The 17,785-nt window shown below is 47.4% G+C and overlaps 1 pseudogene; it reads right to left on the bottom strand.

Moving 5' to 3' along the window:
* LOC135057281 (protein-glutamine gamma-glutamyltransferase 5-like) overlaps positions 1–17,785 on the bottom strand; it is an 86,732-nt pseudogene that overhangs the window by 52,923 nt on the left and 16,024 nt on the right.

Consider the following 17,785-nt stretch of genomic DNA (forward strand, 5'->3'; position numbering starts at 1 on the left):
GACATCCGCGGTGATAAATAGGCCCCTTAGTCTGTCTAAGGCAGTGGTTCCCAAACTTTCTTGAATCATTCCACCCTAAAGTATTCACATCTTTTTTCTGGCACCCATGCCCACTTGTGTATATTGAGAATTCAGAACAAATTATTACATTAAGTAACTTGTGCTTTCCTGTCATCCTTAGTTTCAGTTCTGTGGTGGTGGACAGAATGGGCTTCTGTTTGTCCACATATTTTATTATTGGAAGTCACCTTCACATTAACCATAAATAATTTGATTCGGCCCTGGACAACCAACCACTGTCACCCCTGCAGTTGCCCCGAGGTACACAGTTTGGGAACCACTGGTCTAAGGTTAAGAAATTTGTTATGAAATTCAAATTTTACATCTATTTCAAGTTCTGTTTTTTGTGGGTTTTTTTGCAACAGTTTTCCCTGCTTTGTGATAGGTAAACTTTACGTTTTGAGCTTTTAGATAGGAGGCATGAGTCATTTACTAATAGTGGTGGTCATTCCGAGTTGTTCGCTCGTTGCCGATTTTCGCTATATTGCGATTAGTCGCTTAATGCGCATGCGCAAGGTTCGCAGAGCGCATGCGCTTAGTTATTTTACACAGAAGTTAGGTATTTTACTCACGGCATAACGAGGAATTTTCATCGTTCTGGTGATCGTACTGTGATTGACAGGAAGTGGGTGTTTCTGGGCGGAAACTGGTCGTTTTCTGGGAGTGTGTGAAAAAACGCTGGCGTTTCTGGGAAAAACGCGGGAGTGTCTGATGAAACGGGGAGTGTCTGGGCGAACGCTGGGTGTGTTTGTGATGTCAAACCAGGAACGAAACTGACTGAAATGATCGCAATTAGAGATGAGCGGGTTCGGTTCCTCGGAAACCGAACCCGCCCGAACTTCAGGTTTTTTTAGCGACTCGGATCTTCCCGCCTTGCTCAGTTAACCCGAGCGCGCCCGAACGTCATCATCCCGCTGTCGGATTCTCGCGAGGCTCGGATTCTATCGCGAGACTCAGATTCTATATAAGGAGCCGCGCGTCGCCGCCCATTTCACACGTGCATTGAGATTGATAGGGAGAGGACGTGGCTGGCGTCCTCTCCGTTTATAGAGAGTGAGACTAGAGTAGAGAGAGACACAGTATTATTTACTTTAGTAATTTTGGGGAGCATTAGGAGGAGTACTACTACTTGCTGAAGTGATAGTGTGACTGTATATCTGACTTGTGGGGGAGACAGTGGGGAGCAGTTAGAGTCTGAGAGCAGGAGTACATATTTTAACGTACAGTGCACACTTTTGCTGGCACTCTGCTGCCAGAGTGCCACACTGCCATTGTGACCACACTGACCACCAGTATATATTGTGATTGTCTGCTTAGGAGTACTACTTGCAAGTTGCTGATAGTGTGACCAGTGACCTGACCACCAGTTTAATTAATCACCACCAGTTTAATATATATATATATATATATATATATATATAATTGTATATAATATATATATATAATTGTATATGTATACCACCTACCCGTGTTTTTTTTTTTTCTTTCTTCTTGATATATACTACTATAGTAGCTTACTGTAGCAGTCTGCGGTGCTGCTGAGCTGACAGTGTCCAGCAGGTCCGTCATCAGTCATTACATAATAAATATATATACCTGTCCGGCTGCAGTACTAGTGATATTATATATATATATATATATATATATATATTAATTTCATCTCATTATCATCCAGTCTATATTAGCAGCAGACACAGTACGGTAGTCCACGGCTGTAGCTACCTCTGTGTCGGCAGTCGCTCGTCCATCCATAATTGTATACCACCTACCCGTGGTTTTTTTTTTTCTTTCTTCTTTATACATACTACTATAGTAGCTTACTGTAGCAGTCTGCGGTGCTGCTGAGCTGACAGTGTCCAGCAGGTCCGTCATCAGTCATTACATAATAAATATATATACCTGTCCGGATGCAGTACTAGTGATATTATATATATATATATATATATTAATTTCATCTCATTATCATCCAGTCTATATTAGCAGCAGACACAGTACGGTAGTCCACGGCTGTAGCTACCTCTGTGTCGGCAGTCGCTGGTCCATCCATAATTGTATACCACCTACCCGTGGTTTTTTTTTTCTCTTTCTTCTTGATACATACTTCTATAGTAGCTTACTGTAGCAGTCTGCGGTGCTGCTGAGCTGACAGTGTCCAGCAGGTCCGTCATCAGTCATTACATAATAAATATATATACCTGTCCGGCTGCAGTACTAGTGATATTATATATATATATATTAATTTCATCTCATTATCATCCAGTCTATATTAGCAGCAGACACAGTACGGTAGTCCACGGCTGTAGCTACCTCTGTGTCGGCAGTCGCTGGTCCATCCATAATTGTATACCACCTACCCGTGGTTTTTTTTTTTCTCTTTCTTCTTGATACATACTACTATAGTAGCTTACTGTAGCAGTCTGCGGTGCTGCTGAGCTGACAGTGTCCAGCAGGTCCGTCATCAGTCATTACATAATAAATATATATACCTGTCCGGCTGCAGTACTAGTGATATTATATATATATATATATATATATATTAATTTCATCTCATTATCATCCAGTCTATATTAGCAGCAGACAATGTACGGTAGTCCACGGCTGTAGCTACCTCTGTGTCGGCAGTCGCTCGTCCATCCATAAGTATACTAGTATCCATCCATCTCCATTGTTTACCTGAGGTGCCTTTTAGTTGTGCCTATTAAAATATGGAGAACAAAAATGTTGAAGTTCCAAAATTAGGGAAAGATCAAGATCCACTTCCACCTCGTGCTGAAGCTGCTGCCACTAGTCATGGCCGAGACGATGAAATGCCAGCAACGTCGTCTGCCAAGGCCGATGCCCAATGTCATAGTACAGAGCATGTAAAATCCAAAACACCAAATATCAGTAAAAAAAGGACTCCAAAATCTAAAATAAAATTGTCGGAGGAGAAGCGTAAACTTGCCTATATGCCATTTACCACACGGAGTGGCAAGGAACGGCTGAGGCCCTGGCCTATGTTCATGGCTAGTGGTTCAGCTTCACATGAGGATGGAAGCACTCAGCCTCTCGCTAGAAAACTGAAAAGACTCAAGCTGGCAAAAGCACCGCAAAGAACTGTGCGTTCTTCGAAATCCCAAATCCACAAGGAGAGTCCAATTGTGTCGGTTGCGATGCCTGACCTTCCCAACACTGGACGTGAAGAGCATGCGCCTTCCACCATTTGCACGCCCCCTGCAAGTGCTGGAAGGAGCACCTGCAGTCCAGTTCCTGATAGTCAGATTGAAGATGTCAGTGTTGAAGTACACCAGGATGAGGAGGATATGGGTGTTGCTGGCGCTGGGGAAGAAATTGACAAGGAGGATTCTGATGGTGAGGTGGTTTGTTTAAGTCAGGCACCCGGGGAGACACCTGTTGTCCGTGGGAGGAATAGGGCCGTTGACATGCCTGGTGAAAATACCAAAAAAATCAGCTCTTCGGTGTGGAAGTATTTCAACAGAAATGCGGACAACATTTGTCAAGCCGTGTGTTGCCTTTGTCAAGCTGTAATAAGTAGGGGTAAGGACGTTAACCACCTCGGAACATCCTCCCTTATACGTCACCTGCAGCGCATTCATAATAAGTCAGTGACAAGTTCAAAAACTTTGGGCGACAGTGGAAGCAGTCCACTGACCAGTAAATCCCTTCCTCTTGTAACCAAGCTCACGCAAACCACCCCACCAACTCCCTCAGTGTCAATTTCCTCCTTCCCCAGGAATGCCAATAGTCCTGCAGGCCATGTCACTGGCAATTCTGACGAGTCCTCTCCTGCCTGGGATTCCTCCGATGCATCCTTGCGTGTAACGCCTACTGCTGCTGGCGCTGCTGTTGTTGCTGCTGGGAGTCGATGGTCATCCCAGAGGGGAAGTCGTAAGCCCACTTTTACTACTTCCACCAAGCAATTGACTGTCCAACAGTCCTTTGCGAGGAAGATGAAATATCACAGCAGTCATCCTGTTGCAAAGCGGATAACTGAGGCCTTGACAACTATGTTGGTGTTAGACGTGCGTCCGGTATCCGCCGTTAGTTCACAGGGAACTAGACAATTTCTTGAGGTAGTGTGCCCCCGTTACCAAATACCATCTAGGTTCCACTTCTCTAGGCAGGCGATACCGAGAATGTACACGGACGTCAGAAAAAGACTCACCAGTGTCCTAAAAAATGCAGTTGTACCCAATGTCCACTTAACCACGGACATGTGGACAAGTGGAGCAGGGCAGGGTCAGGACTATATGACTGTGACAGCCCACTGGGTAGATGTATGGACTCCCGCCGCAAGAACAGCAGCGGCGGCACCAGTAGCAGCATCTCGCAAACGCCAACTCTTTCCTAGGCAGGCTACGCTTTGTATCACCGGTTTCCAGAATACGCACACAGCTGAAAACCTCTTACGGCAACTGAGGAAGATCATCGCGGAATGGCTTACTCCAATTGGACTCTCCTGTGGATTTGTGGCATCGGACAACGCCAGCAATATTGTGTGTGCATTAAATATGGGCAAATTCCAGCACGTCCCATGTTTTGCACATACCTTGAATTTGGTGGTGCAGAATTTTTTTAAAAACGACAGGGGCGTGCAAGAGATGCTGTCGGTGGCCAGAAGAATTGCGGGACACTTTCGGCGTACAGGCACCACGTACAAAAGACTGGAGCACCACCAAAAACGCCTGAACCTGCCCTGCCATCATCTGAAGCAAGAAGTGGTAACGAGGTGGAATTCAACCCTCTATATGCTTCAGAGGTTGGAGGAGCAGCAAAAGGCCATTCAAGCCTATACAATTGAGCACGATATAGGAGGTGGAATGTACCTGTCTCAAGCGCAGTGGAGAATGATTTAAACGTTGTGCAAGGTTCTGCAACCTTTTGAACTTGCCACACCTGAAGTCAGTTCAGACACTGCCAGCCTGAGTCAGGTCATTCCCTTCATCAGGCTTTTGCAGAAGAAGCTGGAGGCATTGAAGGAGGAGCTAAAAGGGAGCGATTCCGCTAGGCATGTGGGACTTGTGGATGGAGCCCTTAATTCGCTTAACAAGGATTCACGGGTGGTCAATCTGTTGAAATCAGAGCACTACATTTTGGCCACCGTGCTCGATCCTAGATTTAAAACCTACCTTGTATCTCTCTTTCCGGCAGACACAAGTCTGCTGGGGTTCAAAGACCTGCTGGTGACAAAATTGTCAAGTCAAGCGGAACGCGACCTGTCAACATCTCCTCCTTCACATTCTCCCGCAACTGGGGGTGCGAGGAAAAGGCTCAGAATTCCGAGCCAACCCGCTGGCGGTGATGCAGGGCAGTCTGGAGCGACTGCTGATGCTGACATCTGGTCCGGACTGAAGGACCTGACAACGATTACGGACATGTCGTCTACTGTCACTGCATATGATTCTGTCACCATTGAAAGAATGGTGGAGGATTATATGAGTGACCGCATCCAAGTAGGCACGTCAGACAGTCCGTACTTATACTGGCAGGAAAAAGAGGCAATTTGGAGGCCCTTGCACAAACTGGCTTTATTCTACCTAAGTTGCCCTCCCACAAGTGTGTACTCCGAAAGAGTGTTTAGTGCCGCCGCTCACCTTGTCAGCAATCGGCGTACGAGGTTACTTCCAGAAAATGTGGAGAAGATGATGTTCATTAAAATGAATTATAATCAATTCCTCCGTGGAGACATTGACCAGCAGCAATTGCCTCCACAAAGTACACAGGGAGCTGAGATGGTGGATTCCAGTGGGGACGAATTGATAATCTGTGAGGAGCGGGATGTACACGGTGATATATCGGAGGATGATGATGAGGTGGACATCTTGCCTCTGTAGAGCCAGTTTGTGCAAGGAGAGATTAATTGCTTCTTTTTCGGTGGGGGTCCAAACCAACCGGTCATTTCAGTCACAGTCGTGTGGCAGACCCTGTCACTGAAATGATGGGTTGGTTAAAGTGTGCATGTCCTGTTTATACAACATAAGGGTGGGTGGGAGGGCCCAAGGACAATTCCATTTTGCACCTCTTTTTTCTTTCATTTTTATTTGCGTCATGTGCTGTTTGTGGAGTGTTTTTTGGAAGGGCCATCCTGCGTGACACTGCAGTGCCACTCCTAGATGGGCCAGGTGTTTGTGTCGGCCACTAGGGTCGCTTAGCTTACTCACACAGCTACCTCATTGCGCCTCTTTTTTTCTTCTTTGCGTCATGTGCTGTTTGGGGAGTGTTTTTTGGAAGGGCCATCCTGCGTGACACTGCAGTGCCACTCCTAGATGGGCCAGGTGTTTGTGTCGGCCACTAGGGTCGCTTATCTTACTCACACAGCTACCTCATTGCACCTCTTTTTTTCTTCTTTGCGTCATGTGCTGTTTGGGGAGTGTTTTTTGGAAGGGCCATCCTGCGTGACACTGCAGTGCCACTCCTAGATGGGCCAGGTGTTTGTGTCGGCCACTAGGGTCGCTTAGCTTACTCACACAGCTACCTCATTGCGCCTCTTTTTTTCTTCTTTGCGTCATGTGCTGTTTGGGGAGTGTTTTTTGGAAGGGCCATCCTGCGTGACACTGCAGTGCCACTCCTAGATGGGCCAGGTGTTTGTGTCGGCCACTAGGGTCGCTTATCTTACTCACACAGCTACCTCATTGCGCCTCTTTTTTTCTTCTTTGCGTCATGTGCTGTTTGGGGAGTGTTTTTTGGAAGGGCCATCCTGCGTGACACTGCAGTGCCACTCCTAGATGGGCCAGGTGTTTGTGTCGGCCACTAGGGTCGCTTATCTTACTCACACAGCTACCTCATTGCGCCTCTTTTTTTCTTCTTTGCGTCATGTGCTGTTTGGGGAGTGTTTTTTGGAAGGGCCATCCTGCGTGACACTGCAGTGCCACTCCTAGATGGGCCAGGTGTTTGTGTCGGCCACTAGGGTCGCTTAGCTTACTCACACAGCTACCTCATTGCGCCTCTTTTTTTCTTCTTTGCGTCATGTGCTGTTTGGGGAGTGTTTTTTGGAAGGGCCATCCTGCGTGACACTGCAGTGCCACTCCTAGATGGGCCAGGTGTTTGTGTTGGCCACTAGGGTCGCTTAGCTTACTCACACAGCTACCTCATTGCGCCTCTTTTTTTCTTCTTTGCGTCATGTGCTGTTTGGGGAGTGTTTTTTGGAAGGGCCATCCTGCGTGACACTGCAGTGCCACTCCTAGATGGGCCAGGTGTTTGTGTCGGCCACTAGGGTCGCTTAGCTTACTTACACAGCTACCTCATTGCGCCTCTTTTTTTCTTCTTTGCGTCATGTGCTGTTTGGGGAGTGTTTTTTGGAAGGGCCATCCTGCGTGACACTGCAGTGCCACTCCTAGATGGGCCAGGTGTTTGTGTCGGCCACTAGGGTCGCTTAGCTTAGTCATCCAGCGACCTCGGTGCAAATTTTAGGACTAAAAATAATATTGTGAGGTGTGAGGTGTTCAGAATAGACTGAAAATTAGTGGAAATTATGGTTTTTGAGGTTAATAATACTTTGGGATCAAAATGACCCCCAAATTCTATGATTTAAGCTGTTTTTTAGTGTTTTTTGAAAAAAACACTCGAATCCAAAACACACCCGAATCCGACAAAAAAAATTTGGTGAGGTTTTGCCAAAACGCGGTCGAACCCAAAACACGGCCGCGGAACCGAACCCAAAACCAAAACACAAAACCCGAAAAAATTTCAAGTGCACATCTCTAATCGCAATGTCTGAGTAAGTCTGGAGCTACTCAGAAACTGCTAAGAAATTTCTATTCGCAATTGTGCTAATCTTTCGTTCGCAATTCTGCTAAGCTAAGATACGCTCCAAGAGGGCGGCGGCTTAGCGTGTGCAATGCTGCTAAAAGCAGCTAGCAAGCGAACAACTCGGAATGAGGGCCATTGCACGCACAGTAGGTGCAAAGTTTGCAACTAACAATGAATAATTGACTTGTAGTATCTGTCTTGTGCAAGTTAGACAAAGTAAAGGTCTGATTGATTGATTGATTGATTGATTGATTGATTGACTGATTGCTGTATTTCTCTTACGTCCTAGAGGATGCTGGGGTCCATTTTAGTACCATGGGGTATAGATGGTTCCGCAGGAGCCTTCGTCACTTTAAGACTTTTCAACAGTGTGAACTGGCTCCTCCCTCTATGCCCCTCCTCCAGACCTCAGTTTAGAAAATATGCCCAGGAGACTGGATGCACACTAGTGGCGCTCTAAAGAGCTCTGCTAGAAAAAAAAATTGTTAGGTTTTTTATTTTACAGGGAAGCTGCTGGCAATAGCTTCCCTGCTTCGTGGGACTTAGGGGGGGAAGTAGGAACCAACTTCTCCATTAGTTCAATGGCTCTGCTTCCGCTGACAGGACACCATTAGCTACTGAAGGGTACTGAACACAGCCCTTGCCTGGCTGCTGCTCACTCCCACAGCACTGCCGGCACCCCCTAACAGAGCCAGAAGTCAAAAGGCTGGTGAGTATATCAGACCCTCCAACATGACCCGCCCCACTAGGTACAAAATGCTCTGTTTCTGGACTTCCCTCTTAATTTATGATTTCCATCACCTGTGTTGTACTAGTTAAATGATAAGAAAGCTGTTTCTTCACAGGTGATGGCAATAATAAATTAAGAGGGAAGTCCAGAAACAGAGTATTTCGTACCTAGTGGGGCGGGTCATGTTGGAGGGTATGGTATATTACCGGAGTCCTGCAGAGAGGGGATCCTCCGGTCATCGTTGGAGGCAAAAAAGGTACAGCGCAGCAGCAGAAGCTGCGCGAGCATGCATCTCAATACATACACAGGGTACAGGGCACGGAGGGGGGCGCCCTGAGCTGCATGGAAAATCCTTACACTCACTGGCAAAACGGTAAATACATGTATAGCCTCTGATTTACAAACCCCAACCAGTATAAAATTCATTGTAGCTGAGGCAGGAAGGTGTGGCTTTTCCTCAGACTTGCCAGACACTCACTCTGCCATTTTCTCATGCAGGGTCACAGACAAAAGCTGACAGACACTGTTCCTCCTCATGACAACACTGAAACAAGTACCAGGGTGTTATAGAGAGGGGGGGGGGGGGAGTGTTTATTACATTAGGTGAGCGTGCCTAACAGGGCCGTTTCTAGACAATTTGGCTCCCAGTGCGAGATTTCAAAATGCGCCCCCCCCCCATTGCTATAAAAAAAAATTGCGTGCCCCCCCCCCCCCCCCATATAGCCAGAAAAAAAGCATGCGCGCGCCGGAGGCGCGCGCGCTCCCGAAAAGGCTGTGTGGCCTGATTGAAATGGGCGTGGTCTCATTACAGTGGGCGTGGCCTCGTCTGATATCACGCCCACCACAGGGGGAAAAAATAAAAATAAAAAAGTCCCCTTTTTACACATTACACCAGGCAAGTGTCCCCATATTACATAGCGCGGCAGGCAGGTGTCCCCATTTTACAAAGCGCGGCAGGCAGGTGTCCCCATTTTACAAAGTGCGGCAGGCAGGTGTCCCCATTTTACAAAGTGCGGCAGGCAGGTGTCCCCATTTTACAAAGTGCGGCAGGCAGGTGTCCCCATTTTACACAGTACGCAGGCAGGTGTCCCCATTTTACACAGTACGCAGGCAGGTGTCCCCATTTTACACAGTACGCAGGCAGGTGTCCCCATTTTACACAGTACGCTGGCAGGTGTCCCCATTTTACACAGTACGCAGGCACGTGCCCCCATTTTACACAGTACGCAGGCAGGTGTCCCCATTTTACACAGTGCGGCAGGTATCCCCATTTTACACAGTGCGGCAGGTGCCCCCATTTTACACAGTGCGGCAGGTATCCCCATTTTACACAGTGCGGCAGGTGCCCCCATTTTACACAGTGCGGCAGGTGCCCCCATTTTACACAGTGCGGCAGGTATCCCCATTTACACAGTGCGGCAGGTGCCCCCATTTTACACAGTGCGGCAGGTATCCCCATTTTACAGAGTGCGGCAGGTATCCCCATTTTACACAGTGCGGCAGGTATCCCCATTTTACACAGTGCGGCAGGTGCCCCCATTTTACACAGTGCGGCAGGTATCCCCATTTTACACAGTGCGGCAGGTATCCCCATTTTACAGAGTGCAGCAGGTATCCCCATTTTACACAGTGCGGCAGGTGCCCCCATTTTACACAGTGCGGCAGGTGCCCCCATTTTACACAGTGCGGCAGGTGCCCCCATTTTACACAGTGCGGCAGGTATCCCCATTTTACACAGTGCGGCAGGTGCCCCCATTTTACACAGTGCGGCAGGTGCCCCCATTTTACACAGTGCGGCAGGTATCCCCATTTTACACAGTGCGGCAGGTATCCCCATTTTACACAGTGCGGCAGGTATCCCCATTTTGCAGAGTGCAGCAGGTATCCCCATTTTACACAGTGCGGCAGGTGTCAAGTGGGGGGAGGGAGGGGGAGAGAGAGAGAGAGAGAGAGAAAAAGAATACTTACAACTTGCCGCTCTTCGGGTCCCGCGCGCCGGCCGCCTCCTCTGTAGATGGTTATCTCCAGTCCTCCTCTCCTCCCCCCGAGCGCTCCTGCTCGGGGGGCGGGGCTTCGCGGAATGACGCGTTTGCGTCGTGACGTCACGACGCAAACGCGTCATTCCGCGAAGCCCCGCCCCCGAGCAGGAGCGCTCGGGGGTGAGAGAGGGAGGAGAGCAGTGGTCACAAAGTGCCGCGGCGGGCGCCCCGTGCGGTTGCACGGCTCGCCCGCCGCTAGAAACGGCACTGGTGCCTAATATTGAAATAAAGCGCTGAAGGGTTTGTGTAATAAATATACATATACAATTCTCTTCATATAGGGCTCAGTGTGTGAACTGGCAACTCTCTCTGCGTTTCTCTGACAGATTTTAGTGTGGGTCTGTCACCGATAGCTCCCCTGTATGATTGCGGCGTGAAAGTGCACGTTTGTGACATGTCAGACAATGGAAAGAGCTCTTCCCCTGAGGAAGCCATTTTAGATACGCTGGAGTGTAATGTGGTGGACCTTCCCTCACAGAAGGAGCCAGAGTGGGTGAGAAAATTACAAAGTAATAAGTCAAAGCTTTCTAGAAAATTCTCTGAGTCTGAACAACAGACAAAATACTGGAGAAAGTCAGTGGAGGATGTACTATTTGCTGATCCCTCCACGTCATCCACACGGGACCCCTCAAGTTCCCAGAAAAGGTCTCTGGCCCAGATATTGCAAGGGGACATAGACACAGATTCCGACTCTGACGTCGACACTGGGGATTTGAGAGGGGTAGACCCCAAATTAGCCAAAAGCATACAATGTATGATAGTTGCTATAAAGGAAGTGTTGGAGTTTCCTGAAACAACACTGGTCCCTGAGGAAAAGGATTATTTTAAATTAAAGGTTGTGACTTTTCCTCCTTCAAAGGATTTGAATGCGTTCTTTGAAGAATCCTGGGCTAACCAAGAGAAGAAATTTACCTTTCCCAGAAGGATACGTGTAGCGTACCCTTTCCTGAGAAAGACAGGCACAAATGGGAGACTCCCCCAATGATAGACACCTCAGTTTCTCGGCTGTCTAAGAAAATTATTTGCCTGCCCCTGGTTCAGCCTCTTTAAAAGATCCAGCTGACCGTAAATTAGAAACAACCCTGAAATCCATATATATGGCTAACGGAACGGTGCTCAGGCCCACCATTGCTTGTGTGTGGGTGGGTAACACTGTGGAAAAATGGTCTGACAACTTGCTTGATAACATAGACACAGTTGACAAGGATGAAATAGTCCTAACTCTTGGCCATATCAAAGATGCTGCAGGTTACTTAGTTGAAGCTATGAAGGATATTGGGTTGCTGAGTTCAAGATCCTCCACTATGGCGATTTCAGCACGCAGGGCGCTGTGGATCCACCAATGGAATGCTGATGCGGAAAAAAATATATTAAAAAATATATTGAGGTGCTTCCTTACAATGGAGAAGCCCTCTTTGGAGACAAGCTGGATGATTTCAACAACTACATCAGGCAAATCAGCATTTCTGCCTTCCGCAGCTGCTCCACCTAGGAAAGGATTTCATTCACATACGATGCAATCCTTTTGGCCCAACAAGTCCAAAAAGGCAAAGAGTACCCCCTTCTTCGCAAGAAGAGGTAAAAAATCTACAACACTATCAGGCTCGCAGGAGCAGAAGTCAACAGCTACTTCTGCTAAAACCTCAGCATGACGCTGGGTCTCCCCTGCAGGAGTACGATTGGGTGGGGGCACATCTACTGTCTTTTAGCCAGGTCTGGGTTCACTCAGGTCCGGATCCTTGGGTATTGCAGATAGTATCCCAAGGGTACAAAGTGGAATTTCAGGACCTTTCCCCATGCCGATTTTTCAAATCAGCCTTACCAGCTTCTGTTCAGGACAGAGCAATTGTGCTGAATGCAATACAGAAATGATGTCAAGACAACGTAATTTCCTTAGTTCCTGTGTCACAACAGGAAAAAGGTTTTTATTCAAGCCTGTTTGTAGTGCCGAAACCGGATGCCTCGGTCAGACCGATTTTAAACCTAAAGACTCTGAACCTTTATTTGAAAAGGTTCAAATTCAAGATGGAATCCCTAAGAGCGGTGATCTCCAGATTGGGGGAACAGGAAATTCTGGTATCGATGGACATCAAAGATGCTTATTTACATGTTCCCATCTACCCGCCGCATCAGGCATACCTGAGGTTTGCGGTGCAGAACTGCCACTACCAGTTCCAAACATTGCCTCTCGGGCTCTCCACGGCTCCGAGAATATTCACCAAAGTGATGGCAGAGATGATGGTTCTTCTTCGCAAGAAAGGAGTCAAAGTCATCCCATACTTGGATAATCTCCTCATAAAAGCGAGATTCAGGGAGAAACTAGTGCAGAACATTGCACTTTCCCTGACGGTGCTTCAACAGCACGGTTGGATCATAAACCTTCCAAAATCACAATTGGAACCCACAAGGAGGTTATCATTTCTGGGAATGATATTGGACACAGAAGCACAGAAAGTATTCCTACCGGTGGAAAAGGCTCTGGAGATCCAGCGGATGGTCAAACAAGTTTTAAAACCAGCACGCGTATCGATTCATCAGTGCATCCGCCTGCTGGCGAAGATGGTAGCGGCCTACGAGGCTCTACAATTTGGCCGATTCCACGCCAGGGTGTTCTAATGGGACCTACTGGACAAGTGGTCCGGATCGCACCTATACATGCGCCGGAGGATAATCCTGTCAACAAAAGCCAAAATTTCACTCTTGTGGTGGCTTCAAAGTTTTCACCTCTTGGAGGGATGCAGGTTCGGGATTCAGACTTGGATCCTGGTGACCACAGATGCAAGCCTCCGAGGTTGGGGAGCAGTTACGCAAGGGGAAAGCTTCCAAGGACGATGGTCAAGTCAAGAAGTACTCCTTCACATAAGCATTCTGGAATTGAGAGCTGTGTACAACAGCCTTCATCAAGCGGCACACCTTCTTCAAGGTTGTCCCATACAGATCCAGTCAGACAATGTAACGGCAGTAGCTTACATAAACCACCAGGGTGGAAAAAAAAGCAGAGCGGCAATGGCAGAGGTGACAAAAATACTCCTCTGGGCAGAAAGACATGCAAAAGCTCTGTCGGCAATTTTCATTCCGGGAGTGGACAACTGGGAAGCAGACTTCCTCAGCAGACACGATTTCCATCCAGGAGAATGGGGCCTCCACCCAGAAGTCTTTGCAGAGGTAGCAGATCGTTGGGGCATTCCTCAAATAGATATAATGGCATCGCGTCTCAACAAGAAGCTTCAGAAATATTGTTCCAGGTCAAGAGACCCACAAGCAATAGCAGTGGATGCACTGGTGACCCAGTGGGTGTTTCAGTCGGTGTATCTGTTCTCTCCACTTCCACTAATACCAAAAGTTCTCAAGATCATCAGAAGAACAAGGGTTCAAGCTATTCTCATTGCTCCAGACTGGCCAAGGAGGGCTTGGTATCCAGATCTTCAGGAGTTATTACTGGAAGATCCTCAGCCTCTTCCTCCTCGCGAGGACCTGCTTCAGCAGGGGCCATTTGTTTATCAAGACTTACCGCGGCTGCATTTGATGGCATGGCTGTTGAGTGCCAGATACTAGCCCGTAATGGTATTCCCAATGAAGTCATTCCCACACTTATTCTGGCCAGGAAAGGGGTAACGTCCAAACATTACCATCGTATTTGGATAAAATATGTATCTTGGTGTGAATCCAGGAAGTCTCCTGCGGTGGAGTTTAAATTAGGACGTCTTCTCCTATTTCTACAGGCGGTTGTGGATGTTGGCTTGAGATTAGGGTCTATCAAGGTCCAAATTTCGGCCTTATCCATTTTCTTTCAGAAACAGTTGGCTTCCCTTCCTGAGGTCCAGACGTTCGTGAAGGGGGTTCTGCGCTTCCAACCTCCCTTTGTGCCTCCTGCAGCGCCATGGGATCTTAATGTGCTGTTGCAATTCCTTAAATCGGACTGGTTTGAGCCTCTACAAGAGGTAGAGTTGAAGTTTCTCACTTGGAAAGTGGTCATGCTGTTGGCCTTGGCCTCAGGCAGACGAGTGTCTGAATTAGGGGCTCTGTCACACAAGAGTCTTTATTTGATTTTTCATGAAGATAGAGCTGAACTGCGGATGCGTCAGCATTTTCTTCCAAAGGTTGTGTCTTATTTCCATATCAACCAACCTGTGGTGGTGTCAGTGGCTTCTGACACCTCAGCCATTTCAAAGTCCTTGGATGTCGTCAGAGCATTGAGGACTTATGTTGCAAGAACGGCTCGGATAAGGAAAACAGAATCTTTGTTTGTCCTCTGTGACCCCAACAAGATTGGGGGTCCTGCTTCTAAGCAGACTATTGCGTGCTGGATCTGAGGTACCATTCAGCACACTTATTCCACGGCAGGATTGCCGTTACCAAGTTCGGTAAAGGCCCACTCTACAAGGAAAGTGGGTTCTTCCTGGGCGGCTGCCCGGGGTTTCTCAGCGTTGCAAATTTGCCGAGCAGCTACCTGGTCAGGGACAAACACGTTTGCTAAGTTTTACAGGTTTGACACCTTGGCTGTTGACGACCTTAAGTTTGGTCAGTCAGTTCTGCAAGAACATTAGCACTTTCCCGCCCGTACTGGGAGCTTTGGTACATTCCCATGGTACTAAAATGGACCCCAGCATCCTCTAGGACGTAAGAGAAAATAGGATTTTAATTACCTACCGGTAAATCCTTTTCTCGTAGTCCGTAGAGGCTGCTGGGCGCCCGTCCCAGTGCTCATTTTTCCTGCAGAATTAAATTTTATCTTTTTACACAGCTTCTCATGTGTTAAGATGTTCACAGCTGTTGCTGTTGCGTTATGCATGCACGTTAGCATGGGTTATGTTGAAAGCCATGTTAGGCGGCATGTTTTGTATGGTGTAAGCTGGTGTGAATCTCGCCACTATTTTAATGTAAAATCTTCTCTCGAAGTTGTCTGTCTCCTCGGGCACAGTTCCTATACTGAGGTCTGGAAGAGGGGCATAGAGGGGGGAGCCAGTTCACACTGTTGAAAAGTCTTAAAGTGCTGAAGGCTCCTGCGGAACCGTCTATACCCCATGGTACTAAAATGGACCCCAGCATCCTCTACGGACTACGAGAAAAGGATTTACTGGTAGGTAATTAGAATCCTATTTTAACTGCAAATTTCGCACCTATAGTACATAAAATATTACTGAAAGACACCTAGAGATTTCCACGTCTAGATACTTCTCAAAATATGATTCTTATACCAGTACACACATAAAGGATATGTATTGTTAGGAAAGCTGGTTTACAAAGAAGTCTTTTATATTTTTTTTAGAAAAGTTAGTTCTAGGATATATTTGATAATTTGAACCTAGCTAGCCCCTCTCATATTGTGCTTTGATGAGTCCATCTCTGTGACTTCTGTTATGACCTGCATTATATTCCTAGCTAGCCATGCTGATCACACACAGAGGGCACAACTGTCTGGAGATACATTCCCCCATCTCTGTGTGTCTGTACTACGTACAGCAGCTGTTCACACTCTAGGAGGCTGCAATTCAACCAACTGCTCCAAAATATTTCCATCATAGTTGTTTGTACAATTAGGTTTTTATCTGGTGTGTCTTTCTAAATCAGAGGTTCTGTCCTCTCCAAAAGTGGGCAACTTCAAGCCATTTATAGGATGTAACAATTGATTTTGAAATATTTTTTTCTGAAACATTTTAATACCTGACCAAAGTTCCATGGTGTAGTGAGAATGAAGTCGTTGCTACTAGAGATGAGCGCCTGAAATTTTTCGGGTTTTGTGTTTTGGTTTTGGGTTCGGTTCCGCGGCCGTGTTTTGGGTTCGACCGCGTTTTGGCAAAACCTCACCGAATTTTTTTTGTCGGATTCGGGTGTGTTTTGGATTCGGGTGTTTTTTTTAAAAAACACTAAAAAAACAGCTTAAATCATAGAATTTGGGGGTCATTTTGATCCCATATTATTATTAACCTCAAAAACCATAATTTCCACTCATTTTCAGTCTATTCTGAATACCTCACACCTCACAATATTATTTTTAGTCCTAAAATTTGCACCAAGGTCGCTGGATGACTAAGCTAAGCGACACTAGTGGCCGACACAAACACTTGGCCCATCTAGGAGTGGCACTGCAGTGTCACGCAGGATGTCCCTTCCAAAAAACCCTCCCCAATCAGCACATGACGCAAAGAAAAAAAGAGGCGCAATGAGGTAGCTGACTGTGTGAGTAAGATAAGCGACCCTAGTGGCCGACACAAACACCGGGCCCATTTAGGAGTGGCACTGCAGTGTCACGCAGGATGTCCCTTCCAAAAAACCCTCCCCAATCAGCACATGACGCAAAGAAAAAAAGAGGCGCAATGAGGTAGCTGACTGTGTGAGTAAGATTAGCGACCCTAGTGGCCGACACAAACACCAGGCCCATTTAGGAGTGGCACTGCAGTGTGACGCAGGATGTCCCTTCCAAAAAACCCTCCCCAATCAGCACATGACGCAAAAAAAAAAAGAGGCGCAATGAGGTAGCTGACTGTGTGAGTAAGATTAGCGACCCTAGTGGCCGACACAAACACCGGGCCCATTTAGGAGTGGCACTGCAGTGTCACGCAGGATGTCCCTTCCAAAAAACCCTCCCCAATCAGCACATGACGCAAAGAAAAAAAGAGGCGCAATGAGGTAGCTGACTGTGTGAGTAAGATTAGCGACCCTAGTGGCCGACACAAACACCGGGCCCATTTAGGAGTGGCACTGCAGTGTCACGCAGGATGTCCCTTCCAAAAAACCCTCCCCAATCAGCACATGACGCAAAGAAAAAAAGAGGCGCAATGAGGTAGCTGACTGTGTGAGTAAGATTAGCGACCCTAGTGGCCGACACAAACACCGGGCCCATTTAGGAGTGGCACTGCAGTGTCACGCAGGATGTCCCTTCCAAAAAACCCTCCCCAATCAGCACATGACGCAAAGAAAAAAAGAGGCGCAATGAGGTAGCTGACTGTTTGAGTAAGATTAGCGACCCTAGTGGCCGACACAAACACCGGGCCCATTTAGGAGTGGCACTGCAGTGTCACGCAGGATGTCCCTTCCAAAAAACCCTCCCCAATCAGCACATGACGCAAAGAAAAAAAGAGGCGCAATGAGGTAGCTGACTGTGTGAGTAAGATTAGCGACCCTAGTGGCCGACACAAACACCGGGCCCATTTAGGAGTGGCACTGCAGTGTCACGCAGGATGTCCCTTCCAAAAAACCCTCCCCA

Source organism: Pseudophryne corroboree, chromosome 3 (genome assembly GCF_028390025.1).
Source record: "Pseudophryne corroboree isolate aPseCor3 chromosome 3, aPseCor3.hap2, whole genome shotgun sequence".
Lineage (NCBI taxonomy): Eukaryota > Metazoa > Chordata > Amphibia > Anura > Myobatrachidae > Pseudophryne > Pseudophryne corroboree.